This window comes from Odocoileus virginianus, chromosome 22 (assembly GCF_023699985.2).
Source record: "Odocoileus virginianus isolate 20LAN1187 ecotype Illinois chromosome 22, Ovbor_1.2, whole genome shotgun sequence".
NCBI lineage: Eukaryota > Metazoa > Chordata > Mammalia > Artiodactyla > Cervidae > Odocoileus > Odocoileus virginianus.
In genome coordinates this window covers 38,530,834-38,554,251 of record NC_069695.1, presented here as the reverse complement: position 1 = coordinate 38,554,251, position 23,418 = coordinate 38,530,834, and the positions used below count along the sequence as shown (strand labels likewise).

At 40.1% G+C, this 23,418-nt stretch overlaps 1 long non-coding RNA gene across 1 annotated transcript in view; it reads right to left on the bottom strand.

The window, feature by feature from the left end:
- Positions 1–4,396: 4,396 nt before the first annotated feature.
- Positions 4,397–23,418, bottom strand: part of LOC110138679 (uncharacterized) — a 125,666-nt gene continuing 106,644 nt past the window's right edge. Inside the window, exons 2-4 of the long non-coding RNA XR_002314265.2 lie at positions 8,027–8,272; positions 6,257–6,355; positions 4,397–4,916 (exon numbers count right to left, since the gene is read on the bottom strand). This is a non-coding gene — a long non-coding RNA (uncharacterized lncRNA). The remainder of the gene's footprint in view (positions 4,917–6,256; positions 6,356–8,026; positions 8,273–23,418) is intronic.

Genomic DNA, 23,418 nt, shown 5'->3' with positions numbered 1-23,418 from the left:
CTCAAGAGTATTCTCCAGCACTACAGTTCAAAAGCATCAATTTTTCAGCACTCAGCTTTTTTCACAGTCCAACTCTCACATCCATACATGACCACTGGAAAAACCATAGCCTTGACGAGATGGACCTTTGTTGGCAAAGTAATGTCTCTGCGTTTTAATATGCTGTCTAGGTTGGTCATAACTGTCCTTCCAAGGAGCAAGCATCTTTTAATTTCATTGCTGCAGTCACCATCTGCAGTGATTTTGGAGCCTAAAAAAATAAAGTGTGACACTGTTTCCACTGTCTCCCCATCTATTTCCCATGAGGTAATTGGACCAGATGCCATGATCTTAGTTTTCTGAAAGTTAAGCTTTAAGTGAACTTTTTCACTTTCCTCTTTCACTTTCATCAAGAGGCTTTTTAGTTACTCTTCACTTTCTGCCATAAGGGTGGTGTCATCTGCATATCTGGGGTTATTGATATTTCTCCCGGCAATCTTGATTCTAGATTGTGCTTCCTCCAGCCCAGCATTTCTCATGATGTACTCTGCATAGAAGTTAAATAAGCAGGGTGGCAATATACAGCCTTGATGTACTCCTATTCCTATTTGGAACCAGTCTGTTGGCCCATGTCCAGTTCTAACTGTTGATTCTTGACCTGCATACAGGTTTCTCAACAGGCAGGTCAAGTGGTCTGGTATTCCCATCTCCTTCAGAATTTTCCACAGTTTATTGTGATCCATACAGTCAAAGGCTTTGGCATAGTCAATAAAGCAGAAATAGATGTTTTTCTGGAACTCTCTTGCTTTTTCGATGATCCAGCGTATATTGGCAATGTGATCTCTGGTTCCTCTGCCTGTTCTAAAACCAGCTTGAACACCTGGAATTTCATGGTTCACGTATTGCTGAAGCCTGGCTTGGAGAATTTTGAGCATTACTTTACTAGCGTGTGAGACGAGTGCAATTGTGCAGTAGTTTGAGCATTCTTTGGCATTGCCTTTATTTGGGATTGAAATGAAAACTGACCTTTTCTGTGACCACTGCTGAGTTTTCCAAATTTGCTGCATATTGAGAGCAGCCCTTTCACAGCATCATCTTTCAGGATTTGAAATAGCTCAACTGGAATTCCATCACATCCACTAGCTTTGTTCGTAGTGATGCTTTCTAAGGCCCACTTGACTTCACATTCCAGGATGTCTGGCTCTAGGTGAGTGATCACACCATTGTGATTATCTGGGTCATGAAGATATTTTTGTACAATTCTTCTGTGTATTCTTGCCACATCTTCTTAATATCTTCTGCTTCTCTTAGATCCATACCATTTCTGTCCTTTATTGAACCCATCTTTGCCTGAAATGTTCTGTTGATATCTCTAATTTTCTTGAAGAGATCTCTGGTCTTTCTCATTCTATTGTTTTCCTCTATTTCTTTGCATTGATCACTGAGGAAGGCTTTCTTATCTCTCCTGGCTATTCTTTGGAACTCTGCATTCAAATGGGAATATCTTTCCTTTTCTCCTTTGCTTTTTACTTCTCTTCTTTTCACAGCTATTTGTAAGGCCTCCTCAGACAACCATTTGCCTTTTTGCATTTCTTTTCCATGGGGATGGTCTTGATCCCTGTCTCCTGTACAATGTCACGAACCTCTGTTCATAGTTCATCTGGCTCTCTGTCTATCAGATCTAGTCCCTTAAATCTTTTTCTCACTTCCACTGTATAGTCATAAGGGATTTGATTTAGGTCATACCTGAATGGTCTAGTGGTTTTCCCTACTTTCTTCAGTTTAAGTTTGAATTTGGCAACAAGGAGTTCATGATCTGAGCCACAGTCAGCTCCTGGTCTTGTTTTTGCTGACTGTATAGAGCGTCTCCATCTTTGGCTGCAAAGAATATAAGCAATCTGATTTCAGTGTTGACCATCTAATGATATCCATGTGTAGAGTCTTCTCTTGTGTTGTTGGAAGAGGGTGTTTGCTATGACCAGCATGTTCTCTTGGCAGAACTCTATTAGCCTTTGCCCTGCTTCATTCCATACTCCAAGGCCAAATTTACCTGTTACTCCAGGTGTTTCTTGACTTCCTACTTTTGCATCCCAGTCCCCTATAATGAAAAGGACATGTCTTTTGGGTGTTAGTTTTAAAAGGTCTTGTAGGTCTTCATAGAACCATTCAACTTCACCTTCTTCAGAGTTACTGGTTGGGGCATAGGCTTCGATAATGGTTTGCCTTGGAAATGAACAGAGATCATTCTGTTGTTTATGAGATTGCATCCAAGTACTGCATTTCAGACTCTTTTGTTGACTGTGATGTCTACTCCATTTCTTCTAAGGGATTTCTGCCCACAGTAGTAGATATAATGGTCATCTGAGTTAAATTCACCCATTTCAGTCCATTTTAGTTTGCTGATTCCTAGAATGTTGACATTCACTCTTGCAGCTGGCAAAACCATAACTTTGACTAGATGGACATTTGTTGGTAAAGTAACGTTTCTGCTTTTTAATAGCTGTCTAGGTTGGTCATGGATTTTCTTCCAAGGAACAGGCATCTTTTAATTTCATGGCTGCAATCACCATCTGCAGTAATTTTGGAGCCCCCCCCCCCAAAATAAAATTTCGCACTGTCTCCATTGTTTCTCCATCTATTTGCCATGAAGTGATGAAACCAGAATCCATGATCTTAGTTTTCTGAATTTTGAGTTTTAAGCCAACATTTTCACTCTCCTCTTTCACTTTCATCAAGATGCTCTTTAGTTCCTCTTTGCTTTCTGCCATAATGGTGGTATCATCTGTGTATCTGAGGTTATTGATATTTCTACTGGTAATCTTGATTCCAGCTTCTGCTTCATCCAGCCCAGGATTTTGCATGATGTACTCTGCATAGAAGTTAAATAAGCAGAGTGACAATATATAGCCTTGACATATTCCTTTCTCAATTTGAAACCAGTCTGTTGTTCCATGTCCAGTTCTAACAGTTGCTTCTTGACCTGCATAGAGATTTCTCCAGAGGCAGGTTAGTTGGTCTGGTATTCCCATCTCTTGAATAATTTTCCAGTTTGTTGTGATCCAGACAGTCAAAGGCTTTGGCATAGTCAATAAAGCAAAAGCAGATATTTTTCTGGAACTCTCTTGCTTTTTTGATGATTCAGTAGAATTAGGCAATTTGATTTCCCATTCTTCTGCCTTTTCTGAATCCAACTTGAACATCTGGAAGCTCACGGTTCATATACGGTTGAAGCCTGGCTAGAGAATTTGGAGCATTACTTTGCTAGCATGTGAAATGAGTGCAATTGTGCAGTAGTTTGAACATTCTTTGGCATTAAGTCTTAATTTAGGGAAATTAATCAGGTAAGTGAAAAGTTTTGATTAGTCATAGATGTTTTAACACTGACTCTTAGAAGAAAATTCTGGAGAATAAAATCAAATGTACTGAATACATTCTAAATAAGAATAATTTCTGATATAATCATTATTTCCCAATTTTTTAAGAAAAATATAGTAATTTAGCATTTAGAGGCTACATAGCATGTGCCAGACACTGTGCTAAATATCTCACATGCATTACTCCCCTTAATCCTCAACACCATCCCACGACCTGTGAACATTCTTTCATCTTCATTTTACAGATAAGGAAATGGAAGCTTAGAGAAGCTAAGTAAATTGCCCAGAGTCAAAGAACTGGTGAGCAGAGCTGGTTAGGGATTAGTTCACAGGTCATCTGTATCCAGGCCCTGCTCTCTAAACCAGCCCCTAACTGCTTGTGTATGTGTAGCACATGCACAGGTTCCAAATAGAAGAAGCTTATCCTTCACACTTGTCCCTTCTTTCTCATCATCTCCTTTGCTTTCCATTCCCTCTCAAATTCCACCTGCACCCGCACCACCATCCGTCTTTAGTAGTATCCTTTAGCTACATAAACTCTATCATATCAACCCTCTTCTCAGACCAGCCCTTAATAGAATTGATCCATATGCTGAAAATTACTTCCTGCTTCACAATGAAATTGTCGTTTTCTGTTCTTAGCCAGGTAATGAATGCAGAGATATCTGACTATGTAAGTCACAGTGAGGAATGCTTCATAATAGAAAGATAATCTTTACATTTCTGGAGAAATTTGTTTTGTAAAAAAGCATTGGTTAACTGAACTACATCTTTACTTAGAAGAGTGTTAGACTATGAAAATGGGAAAATGGAGGATTTGGCCTGGATTAGGGAGATATTCAGAGGTAAAATGCCCTACAGAGCCTTTCACAGAACCTCCAGATACCTGTTTAAAAGGAAGGGCACAGCCGTATTCCAAGAATTCACACATTTGAAAGTGAAAGAGTGAATGCACCCAAATAACACTGATGTTCGGAGGATAACAACTCTCATCATTTTATTAAAGAAGCCACAGAGTGATGGCAGATTGCATGCCCTTTCTCTGGAGTAGCCCAGCCCCCTTCCCATTTTATTAAATCCAAGAGAGAAGCATTGTCCTTTAGTTGACAGTAAACTGCCATACAACATTGTCTCTGTCTCCTTCGAAAGCCAGTGCTAAGGTGTTTTCTATAGTATGATATTTACAGACTAAAGAAGGATGACATTTCAAGGATAAATACAACCTGCTCCACGGTGGGATCAGCTGCCTGGAAATTCACTTTCGTAAGAAATGACTGTTTCTCCAGTTGCCCCATCACCTGTTGTCCAGCATTAAAGATTTTTCCCTTTTGGAGAAATCTATAGATTCATTTTAAAGTGCCCTGTGCCACACATGCAGAGCAAGACTGGCAGGGAGCCCGAGAAGAAGGGGAGAGGTTCTTCTAGTCACAATATCCTGGAGGGGTTCAGTGAGGAGATGGAACCCTGGATCTTCTTCTTCATACTGACTGGCTGTCTTCCAGAAACATCATTGAGAATCTCCTTTGTGAAACCAAGGTGTCTCTGATCTCAAGAACCTGACTCCTGGAAGTAAACACAAAGAAAAATAGCCAGCAATACAGGATTCAGGTAGAATAGAATATTGAATATAGATGATAAAAATATCAATAATAATGCTACCTTGATTGTTCTATTAATATCTGGTAAATAATGTATATTTGCATGTGAGTGTGTGCTGTGTGTATGTGGAATATGCATATGGTTTATACATATATGTGACTGTTGTATAAATATATAACATTTTCATACTTAATCTCCTTAACACAATATTGTTCCTTATCAACACCTGAGGACATGAAGATTGGGGGGTGGGGAGCTTTCCCAAGGGTGATAACTGGGCCAGACTCCGGGGTACATGTTTTTAATTCCTGTAATACCACATTCTAATAGTATAGTAAATGCATCAAGAGTTTAAAGAAAAAAATAATCACTAGAGGCTGCAATGATGTATGAAAATCAAGAGGTTTTATTGGACAAGTTCTTGACAAATGGATAGGTCAGGATGGAAGGGCAACTGGAGGCCTGGCATAGGATGGATTGAATAGAATGAACTAATATGCCCAGACAATGGTGGGGGTGGGGCAGTGAGAAGATTTTGATTAGAAGGTGATCTTGGGGTTGAGATTTCATCCTGGGGGCACTGTAGACTTACAGAATATTCTCAAATAAGACACATGGCACAATATCCTTCCCTAATAGGAAATTGTCTCCTGAAGGCTTCTTTTAAATGTGGTCATCCATTGTGGTTGTGTTAAAAATAAACACGTGGTGAAAGAGTCTTTATATTTTAGAGACATATTGAAATGTTTAAGGATGAAATGGTAGGATGTTTAAAGTGTTTACTTTAAAAATGCACTGCGTGCACTGGAGGAAAATGTGTAGGCATAAAAACAAACTTGGTCTCCTGTTGGAAATTACCAAAATTGATCCATGGGTTCATGAAAGTTTGTAATACTCTCTACTTTTGCATGTCTTAAAATTTTTCCATAAAAATAAATTAAATAAAAATCATTAGAAACTTAAGTACTACTTTAAATGGTGAGTATTAAGTAAAATAGAAAATAATAAAGCTACCTGTGAATTTTTGCTACTGTGAAATAAAATATCAATGAGTTTTCCTGGGAAAAAAAGTGAGCATGACTTCAGGATCAGCTCTTAAGTCATTTCCCATTATGTTATTAACTTAGAAAAGTACAAGTGATAATACCAATACCTAACACATAGAATCCTTTGCTCCAAAGTATTTCACATGTATCATTTTATATGATCTTCACGTGATTCCTAAGAGTAGCTGGCTCCCAGCATGAAGTTTGTCCTACTTAGCATCTAGTGAGAGGATTCTGGTGGAAACTTGAATATCTTACTTTGACCTTTGAACTTCTCATGGCAATTTAGCAGAGATAGTAATTCTCATGAAAAGTTAGCAGAGATAGTAAACAACAAAATGATGGTGACTGTCATTCCTGTCGAAGAAGACAAAAGACCCAAACATATTAGCAAAAGTCTGAAAATAATAATCACATCCTCAAAAAAAAAAAGTCACATCCTCTACTTTATATATAGAAGGCTCTCAATGTATATTTCTTATGAATGAATAACCCGTTTTCATACTGACATATGGTGCATGGGGTTGCAAAGAGTCTGACACAACTTAGTAACTGAACAACAACAACAAACATGGTTAAAATAGCCACCTACAGCAGTCTAAAATTCAGTCCCATCAATATATTTTCACACACATTTATTAAAACACTAACTGCTTGTCGCTACATCACTTCAGTTGTGTCTGACTCTTTGCAAGCCCATGGCCTGTGTAGCCCACCAGGCTCCTCTGTCTATTGAATTCTCTAGGAGAGAATATTGGAGTAGATTGCCATTTCCTCCTCCAAGAGATCTTCACAACCTAGGGATCAAACCTGTGTCTCTTTAATTGCAGATGGATTCATCACAGCTTGAGTCACCAGGGAAGTTCTACTCTAATTGCTTGTAAGGGGTAATTCAAACTTTCTGATAATTTCAAAAAGTTTACTTTTTTTGTTTTTATCTTGCCTTGCCCATTTCGGTCTTATATGAGAAAGGACCTGTGGAGCAGATCAGGTAATAAGCCGATCCACCTTAGTAACTCTAGAAAGAGTCTGAGAATTATTGAATTGAAAACTTATCTTTTTCTTATACATATTGTACCGTTTTATTCTTATTTCCCTTTTCTCTTTCCAGACTCATTTTCCTATGGGTACTTAGAGTTAATAAGAGGTAGGATAATATACTAAAAAGAATAAGAATTTTAATTCATTCAGCAATATTGATGCCAACAACTTTGTCAATGGGAAAGTGTCTTTAGGTTTTGTTTTCCTAATTTCATTATTCATCAAAAACTTTGCCCACTTCTTATGAGACATTAGTTGCCACAACACCTCTTAAATGATGAGTTAACATATCAAATGTTTGTTATGTATGAAGCTGGTATAGATCTAAAAAGTTATCATCAAGTAGCGAAAAAGCAAAGCTCAGATGGTAGAACTGAAACACCACATTTGAGAGGCTAGGCCAAGGTAACCTACCAGGTGCCCTTCTATTCATCTCCCCATATGTTATAACCTGTTATGCTCAGTTATAGTACTTATAGGCTAGAATAAGAAATGAGAAGTGATAATTATTAATAAAATGTAGCTCAGTTACTAAGCTGGGCTTTCCTGATAGTTCAGCTGGTAAAGAATCTGCCTGCAATGTGGGAGACCTGGGTTCGATCCCTGGGTTGGGAAGATCCCCTGGAGGAGGGAAAGGCTACCCACTCTGGTATTCTGGCCTGGAGAATTCCATGGAGAGTCCATAGGGTCACAAAGAGTCAGACACAGCTGAGTGACTTTGGCTTTCACTTTTCACTTTCACTTTCAGTCATTAAGCTATCTTATTGGCAAACTTGCTAGCCTCTTACCATGCATTACCAATCATTATTTTGTTATTTTAGAGGTTTGGCCATTAGGCCATTAAATGCTTTGAACTCCATTTTCCTTCTCTATAAAGACAGTATGACACTGATGGCTAGTGGGTTGTTTTATTTATGTCAGCGTGAATAAGGTAGTAAAAGTAATAACAATCATATAATGGTCATATTTTATATGGTAGTTACTTACCATGATGTAATTAATGCATTCCATCTTCATTACTTGATATGGGCCTCCTGCCTTGTTTCATGTAGACAGCTGTTTATGTGGGCACCCAGATGCTGACAGCATTTTGTCTGCCAGAGCCGAAGAGAGAGGTGAAGAAGGAAGCCTTTCAGCTAATATATTCTGAATGCTCTCTTTTCCTCCCACAGTTGGTTTCTACGACTCTGTGCTTTGGAATAGGGCTGACCATAGACTCCACAACAAAAGATTCTGCAAAATATGATTGACAGTCCATGACAAATGTGGATATGCCAGGTACATTCCCACATTACTTGTGGTATGTGTGCCGTTGAGTTCCCTATTTTACAAGAAATATCTTCAGGGGCTCACCCAAAGACACAGAAACAGGAGGAAGCAGAACAAATACTGGGTCAGACCCACTGCACATGTGGGCCCTTCTCATATTCCACTATTGCCCTTGGTCATGAAAGTGCCTTGGTGGGAGGCCAGGTGAAAGAAACTGGTTTCATAACTAAATCATGGTTCATCAGTACACTCAGAACTTTGAATTAGCATTTTATTGAGCAAAATTCAAAGAAAGGTGATAAAAAAATATATGGAAACATTGAGAAGTTTGTTTAAAATAGCAGGTGGCTGTCTGGGAAACTGCATCCAAGCACTTATGTGGATGCTCAGAGCAGACTTGGATGCTGTCTGCATGAAGCTGCATATCTGATGGTGGACAGTTCGTTGTCCCTCCTGGTGAGGGGTGTATCTCTCCTCTGAAAATGGTGAGCTGCTGCATCGGTGGATCCTACCGCACCCTGATCCCACCCTGCTTTTTGCCTTCCATGTACTGTACGCATAATCACATGAGTAAGATGACCTACTAATATAATGTCCTGCTCAGAGTGTAGCACAAGAAAAAAATTGGGCTGTTTGTTTTGGAACTTCCTTTCTGTTTCCATTTTTATTAAGCTCTGGCTTTAAGTATCAAAAGTGATGTAGTTTCCTTGGTAGCAGATTTGTATAGCAGTTGCTAACGAGGATACCACGGTTAGTTTTCTTTCTGGGGAGATGTGTGGGAATAAGCAAGTCTTCCACTACTCCCCAAGTGAAAGCTTTACCCAAATCTGTCCTCTTAGCTCTCTCCTTTAGAGATTTATAGCATAATAACTGTTCTACCCGTGAGCCTTCACTGTTGAGCCTCTTGGGAGAGGATCTCAGTTATGGAGAAAAACTGTTGAGACTAATCAAGTCAGGGGCTCAGAGAGACCCACTGAGCTATGGACGAGATCAGTGGAACATTTCAAATCAAAGGGGACTTGCTAAACACCAGTATTCTTTGGACCTTCACCCACACTCAGGCTTCTACCCTCTGTATGTATGTGTGTGGATGGCAAGAATAAGGGTAATGGCCAGGTGGATAATGACGGGAGGAGAGACAAAGCCCATTATTTGGAATGTCTGTTCCTTTAAGTGAATGCCATGTTGTTGCAGAGAGGGTGGTAATTAGAGGTACAATAGGCAAGGTTCTTAGTTCTAACAAATAAAAGCTAGCTTTTATAGTTTAAGACATATAGTAAAGAATATTGGCCAGCTCTGAATCTTCAGGCTAGGAAGTCCAGGAGAGTGTCCAGAGCCACACCATAGAACTAGCCACATGGGGACAACTGGGTACCTCTGCCAGTGCATACACCATGGGAGAGCTACAACTTCAGCCACCACTGCCCCTGGAAACTGGATATATCCTACCACCATTTCCTAGAAGGATTCCACATGAGGTCTACTTCTTTTAAATTACTATCTTCCAATTCACAGTCCATGCCTTGTGCCTGATTGAAAGATATGAGTGACCCACCGCTGCAAAAAGACTGGAGAATTGGGTACCTGGCAGAATTGGGTACCTGAAAAGGTAGGAAGTAAAGTACCTCAACATAAAAAGAACGCTCAAATTTAACAAGTATCTGTTTAACAGAAATCTATGCAGGAGAAATTGCAAGCAGAAATGGGGCTAGGTGACAAGTAAATCCTTGTTGTTGCTTAGTCACTAAGTTGTGCTCGACTCTGCAACCCCATGGACTGCAGCATGCCAGGCTTCCCTGCCCTACACTATCTCCAAGAGCTGGCTCAAACTCATGTCTGTTGAGTCGGTGATGCCATACAACCATCTGTTGCCCCCTTCTCCATCTGCTTTCAATTTTTCCCAGAACCAAGGTCTTTTCTAATAAATCAGCTCTCCTCTTCAGGTGGCCAAAGTATTGGAGCTTCAACTTCAGCACCAGTCCTTCAAATGATATTCAGGGTTGATATCCTCTAGGATTAACTGATTTGATCCCCTTGCAGTCCAAGAGACTCTCAAGAGTCTTCTCCAAGAACACAGCTCACAGTTCAAAATAATGAATTCTTCAGTGCTCAGCCTTCTGTATGGTACAGCTCTCACATCCATAAATGACTACTGGAAAAAAGATAGCTTTGACTATATGAACATTCGTTGGCAACATAATGCCTCTGCTTTTTAATATGCTGTCTAGGTTGGTCATTGAGCTACCCTAAATAGCTCAGTTGGTAAAGAATCTGCTTGCAATGCCGGAGACCCCAGTTCAATTCATGGGTCAGGAAGGTCCACTGGGGAAGGGATGGGCTATCCACTCCAGAATTTTTGGGCTTCATTTGTGGCTCAAATGTTAAACAATCCACCTACAATGCGAGAGATCTGGGTTCGATCCCTGGTTTGGAAAGATCTCTTGGAAAGGGAAAGGCTACCCACTGCAGTATTCTGGCCTGGAGAATTCCATGAACTGTATAGTCCATGGGGTCACAAAGAGGTGGACATGACTGAGCTACTTTCACTTCACAGGTTGGCCATAGCTTTTTTCCCAAGGAGCAAGCCTCTTTTAATTTCATGGCTGCAATCAGCATTTGCAGTGATTTAGGAGACCAAGAAAATAAGTGTGTCACTGTTTCCATTGTCTCTTCATCATCTATTTGCCATGAAGTGATGGGACTAGATGCCATGATATTCACTTTTTGAAAGTAGAGTTTTAAGCCAGCTTTTCACTCTCCTCTTTCACTTGCATCACCAGGCTCTTTAGTTCTTCTTTGCTTTCAGCCATAAGGATGTTGTCATCTGCATATCTGAGGTGATTGATATTTCTCTTGGCAATCTTGATTCCAGATTGTGCTTCATCCAGTCCAAAATTTTTCATGATGTACTTTGCATATAAGTTAAATAAGCAGGGTGACAATATACACCCTTGACACTTTCCTTTCTCAATTTTGAACCAATCCATAGTTCTATGTCCAATTCTAACTGTTGCTTCTTGACCTGCATAAAGGCTTCTCAAGAGGGAGGTCAGGTGGTCTAGTATCCTCATCTCTTGAAGAATTTTCCAGTTTGTTGTGATCCACACAGTCAAAGGCTTAGCATAGTAAATGAAGCAGAAGTAGATGTTTCTTCTGGAATTCTCTTGCTTTTTCTATGATCCAACGGATGTTGGCAATTTGATCCCTCATTCCTCTTCCTTTTCCAAATCCAGCTTGTACATTTGGAAGTTCTCAGTTCAGACAGCATTGATGTCTAGCTTGGAGGATGTTGAGCATTACTTTGCTAGCATGTGAAATTAGTGGAATTGTGCAGTAGTGTGAACTTTCTTTGGCATTGCCTTTTTTTGGGGGGGTTGGGATGAAAACCGACCTTTTGCAGTCCTGTGGCCACAGCTGCATTTTCCAAACTTGCTGGCATATTGAGTGCACCACCTTAACAGCATCATCTTTTAGGATTTGAAACAGCTCAGTTGTAATTCCATCGCCTCCACTAGTTTTGTTTGTAGTTATGCTTCCTAAGACCCACTCAACTTCGCATTCCAAGATGTCTGGCTCTAGATGAGTGGTCACAACATTATGGTTATCTGGGTTGTTAAGATCTTTTTTGTTTAGCTCCTCTGTATATACTTGCAACCTCTTCTTAATACCTTTGCTTCTGTTAGGTCCATACTATTTCTGTCCTTTATTACACCCATCTTTGCATGAAACTTTCCCTTGGTATATCTAATTTTCTTGAAGAGATCACTAGTCTTAGCCATTCTATTGTGTTCATCTATTTCTTTGCATTGTTCACTTAGGAAGGCTTTCTTATCTCTCCTTGCTATTCTTTGGAACTCTGCATTCAGATGGGTATATCTTTCCTTTTCTCCTTTGCCTTTTGCTTCTCTTTTTTTCTCCACTATTTGTAAGGCCTCCTCAGAAAAGCATTTTGCCTTGTTACATTTCTTTTTCTTGGGGATGATTTTGATCACCACCTCCTGTACAATGTTATGAAAACTCCATCCATAGCTCTTCAGATATAATTCCTTGAATCTATTTTTCACTTCCACTGTATAATTGTAAAGGATTTATTTAGGTAATACCTGAATGACCTAGTGGTTTTCCCTACTTTCTTCAATTTAAGTCTGAATTCTGCAACAAGGAGTTCATGATCAGAGCCACAGTGAGGTCCTAGGGTTGTTTTTGCTGACTGTTTAGAGCTTTTCCATCTTCAACTTTATATAGAACCAAACACCAAAAGTGCAGCTAGCTTCTGAAAACCATTTACAGGAGAATGTTGGATCCCACCAAAAAAAGATATCCCACATTTAAAGCCAAAGGAGAAGGCACCTCAAGACGATAGGAAGGGCACAGTCACACTGAAAATCAAATTTCATACCTGCCAGAGATGCTGGGAGGATGCAAACAACCAGGACCAAGGGAAACCAGGTCCTTTGTGCCAACCAGGACCCAGGGAAAGCAGCAGTGACCTCCACGAGATACTGAGCCAAACCTACCTGTGAGTGTTTGAGTGTCTCCTGCAGAGGCACAGGTCAGCAGTGGCCTGCCTCATGGACAGAGGCTCTGGCTCCAGCAGTCCTGGGAGGCTCAGCATGTGGTATAAGTCTTCTTGGAGGAGGCTGCCATTAGCCCCACAATAGAGCCACCAAGCAGGTGACCCACAAACTGGAGAAAAATTATACCAAAGAAGTTCTGACACTGTTGCAAAAGTTCTAGGGCCCACAACAGTTTTCTCAACCTGGGGATCCAGCAAAGGGACTGTGAACCCTCAGGGAATTTAACTTTGAAGACCAGTAGGATTTCACTACTGAATTTCCACAGGACTGGGGAAGCAGAGACTCTTAGAGGGCACAAAAAATTTTTTTTTTTTTAATTTAAAAAAGCGTGCACACCAGGAACCAGGAGACAGGAGCTGCGACCCCAGAAACGACTGGGCTAGACTTGCCTGTGAGTGTCCAGGGGTCTCCAGTGGCCAGTGGCCTGCCATGGGGTCTGGTGCACTGACTAAAATAGTTCTGGGAGGCACTGCAGGCTGGAATAAGTCCTTTTGAAGGAGATAACCATTACTGAAGTTACCCTTACCATAGTTTGGCCTAAGGCCAAACTAGGGAACACACCCCCACCGTTCAGCAGAAAATTTCATTAAAGATTTACTGAGCATGGCCTTGCTCACCAGAGTAAGACACAGTTTTCCCCACAGCCAGTCCCTCCCATCAGGAAGCTTCCACAAGCCTCTTATTCTCATCCATCAGAGGGCAGACAGAATGAAAACCACAGTCACAAAAAACTAATCAAACTGATCACGTCGAACACAGTCTCGTGCAACTCAATGAAGCTATGAGTCATGCTGTGTAGGGCCACCCAGGGCACGGTGGAGAGTTCAGACAAAACGTGGTCCACTGGAGAAGAGAATGGTGAACCACTTCAGCGTTCCTGCCTTGAGAACCCCCTGAACAGTATAAAAAGGCAAAAAGTAAACCCTTGAAAAATGGTATGGACCTAACAGAAGCCGAAGATATTAAGAAGAGATGGCAAGAATACACAGAAGAACTATACAAAAGACATCTTCATAACCCAGATAGCCACAATGGTATGATCACTCACCTAGAGCCAGACATTCTGGAATGTGGAGTCAAGTGGACATTAGGAAACATCACTATGAACAAAGCTAGTCAGAATTCCAGTTGAGCTATCTCAAATCCTAAAAGATAATGCTGTGAAAGTACTACACTCAATATGCCAGCAAGTTTGGGAAACTCAGCAGTGACCACAGGACTGGAAAAGGTCAGTTTTCATTTCAATCCCAAAGAAAGGCAATGCCAAAGAATGTTCAAACCACCACAAAATTGCATTCATCTCACATGCTAGCAAAGTAATGCTCAAAATTTTCCAAGCCAGGCTTCAACAGTATGTGAACCGAGAACTTCCAGATGTTCAAAGGGGATTTTGAAAAGACAGAGGAACCAGAGATCAAATTGCCAACATCCGTTGAATCATAGAAAAAGCAAGAGAGTTCCAGAAAGATATCTACTTTTGTTTTATTGATTATGCCAAAGCCTTTGACTGTGTAGATCACAACAAACTGTGGAAAATTCTTAAAGAGACAGGAACACCATACCACCTGACTTGCCTCCTGAGAAATCTGTATGCAGGCCAAGAAGCAACAGTTAGAAGTGGACGTGGAACAACAGATTGGTTCCAAATTGGGAAAGGAGTACTTCAAGGCTATGTATTATAGTCACACTGCTTATTTAACTTACATGCAGAGTGCATCATGTGAAATACCAGGCTGGATGAAACATAATCTGGAATCAATATTGCTGGGAGAAATATCAATAACCTCAGATATGCAGATGACACCACCCATATGGCAGAAAGCAAAGAGGAACTAAAGAGCCTCTTGATGAAGTTGAAAAAGGAGAGTGAAAAAGCTGTCTGAAAACTCAACATTCAGAAAACTAAGATCGAAGCAGCTGGTCCCATCACTTCATGGTAAATAGATGGGGAAACAATGGAAACAGTGAGAGACTTTATTTTCTTGAGCTCCAAAATCACTGCAGTTGGTAATTGCAGCCAAGAAATTAAAAGATGCCTGTTCCTTGGAAGAAAAGCTATGATCAACCTAGACAGCATATTAAAAAGCAGAGACATTACTTTACCAACAGAGGTCTGTCTAGTCAAACCTATGGTTTTTCCATTAATCATATATGGATGTGAGAGTTGGACTATAAAGAAAGTTGAATGCCAAAGAATTGATGCTTAAACTGTGGTGTTGGTGAAGACTCTTGAGAGTCCCTTGGACTGCAAGGAGATCCAATAAGTCTATCCTAAAGGAAATCAGTCCTGAATATTCATTGGAAGGACTGATGCTGAAGCTGAAATTCCAATACTTTGGCCACCTGATGCAAAGAACTGACTCACTAGAAAAGACCCTGATGTTGGGAAAGATTGAAGGAAGGAGGAGAAGAGGATGAAAGAGGATGAGACCCAAACATGACTCAATGGACATGAGTTTGAGTAAGCTCCAGGAGTTGGTGATGAACAGGGAAGCCTGGCTTGCTGCAAAATCCACGGGGTCGCAAAGACTTGGAGATGACTGAGCAACTGAACTGAACTGAAACCCTTGAGGACTGATATAAAATAAAAGGAAGCTGGAGAGGCACCTGGGATTATGATTAGAAGTCAAGTAAGCAAGTTGATGGCTCATTTCAGAGATCAAGGATGCTGCTGGGTCATGTTAAAACAAGTGTTCAGAGGTGCTGGGAATTATACTAGCAATAGCTAACAAATTAAGATATTACTCTATTGGATATTTAATCCCTAGTCTATGAACTTTTTGATTTAGGAACAAAGTGGATCTGTTTTTTTGTGTTTTTTTTCCTTTGGTTTTATCATGTCTTGCTTTGGTATTCATAGGGACCGAAAGGTAATGGCAAATCCTATGTTCGTTTATTCAACATAAATTATCAGGCATATGCAAAAATGCTTCTTTTGGTCCTAGATACTGTGCTCTAGGTACTAGAGATACAGAAAGGAGAAACATACCATTCCTATCATTAGTGTATTTACAATCTGTGGAGAGCAGATGCAAAACAGTGGGATGGGCCAAGATGGACCAAAAGAACCAATTGTTATTCTTTAATCTGATCTTTCTTTCCATCATAGATTTTTTTTATCCCAGTTGAAACTTATATATTCATTTGCCTGTTTATTTGCATGAAGATCTCTATCACTCTACATTCTCTGATGAGTGTAAAGTATACACCAATAAACATGTATTTTAAAAATGAACTAAAGGATAATGATGAACAGTGAACTGAACATTTCCAAGTGTGTATTTGTAGGTAGATATTAGATGATAGAAAGATGGAGAAAATTAGAGTATGGGAGTAAAATGTCTAGGTAAAGGCCAGGATCTATAAATCACTTAGTGCTGCTGAAATATAAATGTTGAAGTTAGTTAAACTGAAAACTGAAGTTTGGAAGTCAACAGAGGTCAGATATAAAAGGGCTTTGCATTAGTTTCCTAATTCTTTGTATTCCATTTGTATGTTCTCATAGCTTCCATGTTTCAAGAATCTGGGCATGGCTTAGTCGGTACCTCTACTCAAGGTCTCATAAGTCTGCCATCAAGGGGTTGAGTTGAGGGTCCAAGCTGAGTGTCAGAATCCTCTTCCTAGAAAATGTGTTTGTTAGGGAAAATTCCCTTTCCTGCCAGCAGTAAACCTCATGATGTCTTTCTTCTTCAAAGCCAGCAGAAGAGCTAGCATCCGTTAAAAAAAAAAAAAACAACTTTCTCCTGATTAATTCAGGCCCACCCCCATGCAATTTTCTATTGGCATGTAGTATAACTTAATCATAAGAGTGACATCTGTAACATTGACAGGTCAAGGGAAGGAGATGCAAGTCAGAACTTAGCAGGCCAGAACTTAGCAGTTTAGGGCCCCTCTTAGAAATCTGCCTACCACATCGTTGCACATTGTGTAAAGGAGTTTGTCGTCTCTCCTGAGTAATGGAGAGTCACTGAAAGGTTATGAGAAATGGAATAGTGAAAGCATATTGTTTTATCTGTGAATCAGTGATGTGGATGACAGATTTTAGAGAGCATGAAGTTTGGCTGAGATATAAGTGAAAGATGGTAATGGAGCAGTGGGAGTGAAGGGTACCCCTGTTCACCTGTAATTCAGATCAGAAACCTAGGCTTCACCCCTGATTTATCTATTTGTTTTGTTTTCCACATCCCAACCATCAGCAAGCTTTATCAACTGTAACTTTCTAATAGTGAGAGAACATGTAACTTTTCTCCATAGCTATCACCTAGCCTAAGTCATCATCATCAACGTCATTCATTCTCTATATCTTTTAAAATATAGCTTAGATTTATGTTACTACCCTTCTCAGACCCTTCAATGGTTTCTCATTTCATTTAAAATAAACTAAAACTCTTAATCATATCTCATCAGATTCTTTCCTCTGCTTATTTTTTAGACATAATGATAGGCTCTGAAACCACTGTGTTTCAGCTAAAGGCCCTTTGTATAAGCTAACTGTTCATCACTCTAAGGTCTTTGCTGCTGCTATCCCTTCAGCTTAGACTTCTCTTCATCCAGATATTTGTAGCTGGCTCCTTCACATCATCCAGGTCTCAGGTTAAATGTCATTTTGATAAAGGGATAAGCAAGTCATTCTCAGTCATAGTACCTTATTTTATTATCTTCCTAAGGGATCCATATACAGATTAATTTATTTGTTTATAATTTGCCTCTCCCACTAAAAGGAAGTTTCAAGATGCCATCCTTTTCACTCATTATCTCTAATGTACAGACATATAGCTGATACATGTCAGATTGTTTAACAGGTATTTATTAAACCAGTATATGCATTTGAAGAAAATTTGAAGTCATTTGGACTTAACAATTAATTGAATACGATTGACAATGGAAATGAAACATGAAAGGCTCTTAGCTTTTTAATTTGAGCCACTGAGATTTTAAAAAATTATACAGAGAAAGGAGTAGAATCTGGACAGAAGATAAGCATATCATCTAAACAAAAAGATAATAAATGAGGTGTGTAAGAAAACCTTGTAAATAGATTTACAAAGCTTTAGGAAGGAAATGGATCAACAATATTCAGAAATCAGGCTACAACACAGCCATTCCATTCAATATGAAGAACATGCTGGTGACTTTAGGAAGAGGAATTTCTTTGTCTTCTGCAGGATTAAGTGAAAAACTGGGGAAATGTCAAGTATCTCAAACACTAGTCATTTAAATAAGTAACCACTGAGGGATAGGAGTTAGTGTCAGAGAGTTACACCTCTGTCTGTAAGGACAAACATGCTTAAACCATTCTCCCTGGTTTAACAAAAGAGTGTTTCTAACTATTCAATGATGGAGGAGTGATTCTTGTTCTTGCTGAGGGTGGGTAGATGTTTTATCTGAATTTTTCATGCCCAGCATGTTTTCCTCCAAATGTTTTTCTTGCCTTTTTGAAAGACCATGTTTATTTAAAGGAAAAACTAATCTGTCTGTGCCTGATGCTTTTCCATTTAGCTCAGCCAAATTTTTTTTTCCCTTAAGAATTATATGCTGATCAAGTGATGTCGTTGATTGTCAAAAGTGAAAGTCACACTTACCTAGCAAAAAATCTCCTGACCCTACCAAAAGGCATGCACTCACTTTGAGATGGCCACCCCAGGGAGCCTGCCTGAAGCTATGGGTTTGGGAGAAGTGAGACAGAGTGCTGCGTCCTTTTACTAGAGGCCAGCAACTGAACACAAGGCAGCACTGGAGATTAACCCTCTGCCAGGGCTCTGTGTTATCCCCTAGTCCATCATTCATTTGGCAGCTTGTTCCTGAAAGTCTGTGTGTTTCAGCTTTTCTTCCTAAGCACCACTGGTCTAGTGACATCAAGGGATATTGAGACACAAAACAAAAACAAGGAAGAGAAATTAGCGGAGTGTTTGAACAGGACCAAAGGCACGCTCCATTCCTCCATGTGAATTTGCACCCCACACATTAAGGAGAATCCTGTGCAGAGGATGATGAGGTTGCCGAGTCCTGGTTTATACAGAAACTAGGATTGTGGATTGTGGATTTGGATGAAGTCTTGTTGCTGTTGGTTTATTCTTGTTTTCCATCTTGATTCCTCACTAAGACTCATTTTATTCATGAAAAATAGTGACTAAGCCCTTAGGTTGCCTCCTTGAGCTTCAGCAGAAATTGAGGGATGTTGACACCCTGCCCTACCTTCCCCAGGGGACTTTCAGGGTGACTCTTCCTCCAGTGGGTTCTTCCAGTGACATTCAACTCTGTGCACTGGAGACCCAGCATGGCTTCCATCTGTTTCATTCTGGAGCTCTCAGTATCAGAATGAGTTCATGGTATCACACCTTTCACTCTCCTTTCCTCATTTATTCCTATGAAGGAATATCCAAATCAAATTATCTGAATATCACATTGTTTTGTTTATTCATTAAGCCATGTCTGACTCTTTTCTGACCCCATGAAATGTAGCCTGCCAGGCTTCTCTCTTCATAGGATTTCCCAGGCAAAAATACTGGAATGGGTTGCCATTTTCTTCGCCAGGGAATTTTCCCGACCCAGGGATCAAACTCACATCTCTCACACTGGCAAGAGAACTCTTTACCACTGTGCTACCTGTGAAGCCTGAAGACAGTGTAAGCATGAATTAACAGGACAGGAAGATGCTCTGCAGATTATTTTGCTCAGTGTCATTTTGAGTGTTTCATATTTATTTATAGTTGGTAAGCACCTGTTTTACATTTAAATTAGAAAGAATTAAGATTATCCTTTTAATAGCTTCACACTTTTCTTGGACTCCTATATGTTTGTTGAGTGGGGGAGAATTGACTGAGCTTTAGCCAGTGCTAGGAATGAGAAGTAAACATAAGATTTTTTATTCCACTGGTCCTGTGTCACACTAGTCCTAGCTTAGAAATGATGGATACCCAATGAATTCCAACCACACTCTGGGGAGAGCCTGGGTCCCCTGCCTTCCAGTGTTGAGCTCTGTTCACTACACCATGGATGCTCAGGGGGCAATGAGGGTGTGGGACTGTGCTTGCCCAACGTACATGGGCAGGAGGAGAAGGGTCGACAGAGGATGAGATGGTGGGATGGTATCACCGAATCAATGGACATGAGTTTGGGTGAACTCCGGGAGTTGGTGATAGATAGGGAGGCCTAGCGTGCTGCAGTTCATGGGGTCGCAAAGAGTCAGACACAATTGAGAGACTGAACTGAAATGAATGTACATCAGCAAAATTAAACTATACTCTAGGAGATAACTTCTCTCAACTCTGGTATCTTCTAATTCCCCACTACTGACCATGTGCCTGCAAGTTAAATATGTGAGTTCTGAGCAGTGATCAGAGGGACTCAGAAGCAAGTCCCTTTCTCCCTTTTAGGGCTTACCAGGTGGCACTAGTGCTAAAGAACTTGCCTGCCAATGCAGGAGACCTAAGAGACGTGATCCATGGATCGGGAAGACCCCCTGGAAGAGGGCACGGCAAGCCACTCCAGTACTCTTTCCTGGAGAATCCCAAGGACAGGGGAGCCTAAGCATCCATGACACTGTCCTCACCTGTGCTCTCCACTCTGTCGAGAACTAAAGAAACTTTGCAACCTCAATTTTTGCCCAGAGGGAACTTCCTTGTTTTCTCCTGAACCTACTGTAAATTGTTTCACTTTCAACATAGTCAAGACTAGGCATGACCTTTAATAAGAGTTTGCTAAATGTTCAGTAATAACAAAATGAACCCTAACCTACAGTAGGTTATAGCAGACAGCTAAATGCTAAGCATCACGGAGCTCGGACTTTCCAGGCCCATCCACAGGATCTACCTCTATGAGTCAGGAATAACTGCCCCAAATGGCCTGAAGCACTCTGACTGTAACAGGGAATAAAATCTGACTGCTTACTAGATTTGTTTCTTTTATATTAACCTTTTTTATTCTATTGCTTTTGTTTCCAGTTAAGAATGTTGCCTATAGACTGAAATATATAGGATAGCCCATTCTCAAGGGTCTAACCTTAAAGGTTATAACACTTTTCCACTCATATAGAGATAAAAAGTTGCAGAACAGAGAACAACATTTGTCTTGTTGGAGATTACAGGAACACTATGACCTGGCCTGTGTGCACAACTGCAAGAACAAAAGATTCTGACACCAAGAAGTTTGTAACAACCAAGCACATCCCTACCTCCTATTAGTATAAAAGAAGCCTGAATTCTGACTTGGTTAAGATGCTTCTCTAGGACATTAGTCTTCCATCTACTTGGACTTGCAGGTTTCCAAATAAAGTTAATGTTCCTTGCTCCATCAGCTTGTATCCTGATTTATTGACTTGTTGTATGGTGAACAATATAAGCTTGAACTCGGAAACATGAACACCACTGCTGCCAAGTCCAGACCTCACTGCCAGGAGACTGAAAGAAAAGTTCTGCTTTCCCTCTGGTTCTTAATGCCTGCTTCTCCATCCCTTATTCCCTAATTCAAGATAGGCCTTATATCAGGGTGTGTGTATGCATGTGTACTAAGTCACTTCAGTTGGGTCGGACTCTGTGAAACTGATGGTGGAAACATAGCCATTTACTGTGGGGATATTCTGCTTCCACCCACAAGGGTATGATCTTACACAGTGGCCTCCATTGTGGTAGTTAATCAAAATGTCCCAGTTTCAGATTGGTGTCTCCTGAATTATAAATTCACAAATATCATTCATTCATTTCCTAAACCAATGTTTGTTGAGTACCTAATATGTATAACTTGTCACTGTGGCTGGCAAACAGTAGATGTTCTCTATATTAATATATCTATTCACTGAATGAATGGATAAGTCTGGTACTTTCACTTAGATAAGTTGATGGCTTGTTACAACAACTCTCTCTGTAATCACTCCTAATCTGAATTCAAGTGAAGGTTGTATCCTTTTATTAGTAACCATGGGCAGTGAAAGTGAAAGTCATTCAGTTGTGTCTGACTCTTTGCAACCCCATGGACTATACAGTCCATGGAATTCTCCAGGCCAGACTACTGGAGTAGGTAGCCTGTTCTCCTCTCCAGGGGATCTTCCCAACCCAGGAATTGAACCCAAGTCTCCTGCATTGTAGGAGGATTCTTTACCAGCTGAACCACCAGGGAAGCCCAAAGAATACTGGATATCTTCCTGACCCAGGAATCGAAGCCAGGTCTCCGGCTTTGCAGCTTTACCAGCTGGGCTAACAGGGAAGCCCAGCAACCATGGGCAAGTTACGTAATTTCTCTAAACCACAACTGCATGATTGGTATAGGAGATGCTGTCAATGATGACAGTGATGATGATGATGATGATGATGATTATAAAGCAATAATATCTCTCTTATTGGCTTGTTGTCAAACATTTCAGTTATGGCAAGATAATATTAGGATATGAGAGGACTCAGTTTAATCACGAATGAGATCTGTAATTAATCTTGTGAATCTGAGTCTCATGTACCTAATGAATTGTAGTTAACCCATAAAATCAATGAGGTTTACCTCTGCCAAATTCCTTGTCTGTTTCTGGGGTACTGTTCTGGGTGTCTGTGTGGATAATAGTCTCTGAACGGGGTCTCCCTTAATTGGGACCCTGACAACCTGTGCAACACTTTTCAGATTTCTCACTTAGAAAACAGAAATCATCTGTCTCAGTTTCTGCTTGAAGGTCCATCTTGACCAGACTCACTGTCTGGAATTCTGACAAGGGGCATGCTTAGTCTCCAGTGTTGCTTGCCTCCATGTTTACCAAACAGAATAAATCCCTCTGATTATTGACACTGAGCAAGCCTGGCCTCACCTGGGCCCTTGATAGTTGTTACTTTTTAGGAATAAAACTAAAATCTATATCAGAGGCTTATCTCGAAGATTACAGGAGAAAAGAAAAAAAAATGTGAAGACAGCACAGTAATTCAACTGAAAGTATTCAGTGAATGATAACCTTTATAATAATGATGTGCTGTCATCGCTCACTTCCTTTTTTCATTTATCTCTGCCTTATCTTTTTTACTTATTATTTAATGATACAAATTAGCTTAAGCTGTATGGGTTGATTGGTAAATAAAGTCCTCATTTTCTACAGTTCCAAAAAACCAAAGGACATCTGGCACTATAGCCCCGGTGATGCTGGGATACAATTCATGTCCACAGTTTCCTCTGGGCTAATTTATTTCACCTTGTCTTATTTTTAATGTAAAACTCATAGAATCATAAAGGTCTCCCACTATTCCAGGAAATGCTTGCCTATAAATTTAAATTTCTTCCTAGAATCTATCAGGTATCAACATTTTAATATTTTATATACTGCAACCATACCTTCAGGACACACGGCTTGTTTATATAGCAAATGAGCAATTGTGATTTCCTTTCAGGAAAACTTTTTATTCTTTGAACAATTCTAACAATGGTTGAATTTCTAGAACAATCTACATGATGTTTTGTATTATTCATGGAAGAAACTATGCCTCCCAATTTATTGAATTCCCAGATCTACCTCAAGTAAACTCACAGTAAAAATCTTGGGACATTGGTATAAAAAATGTGGCC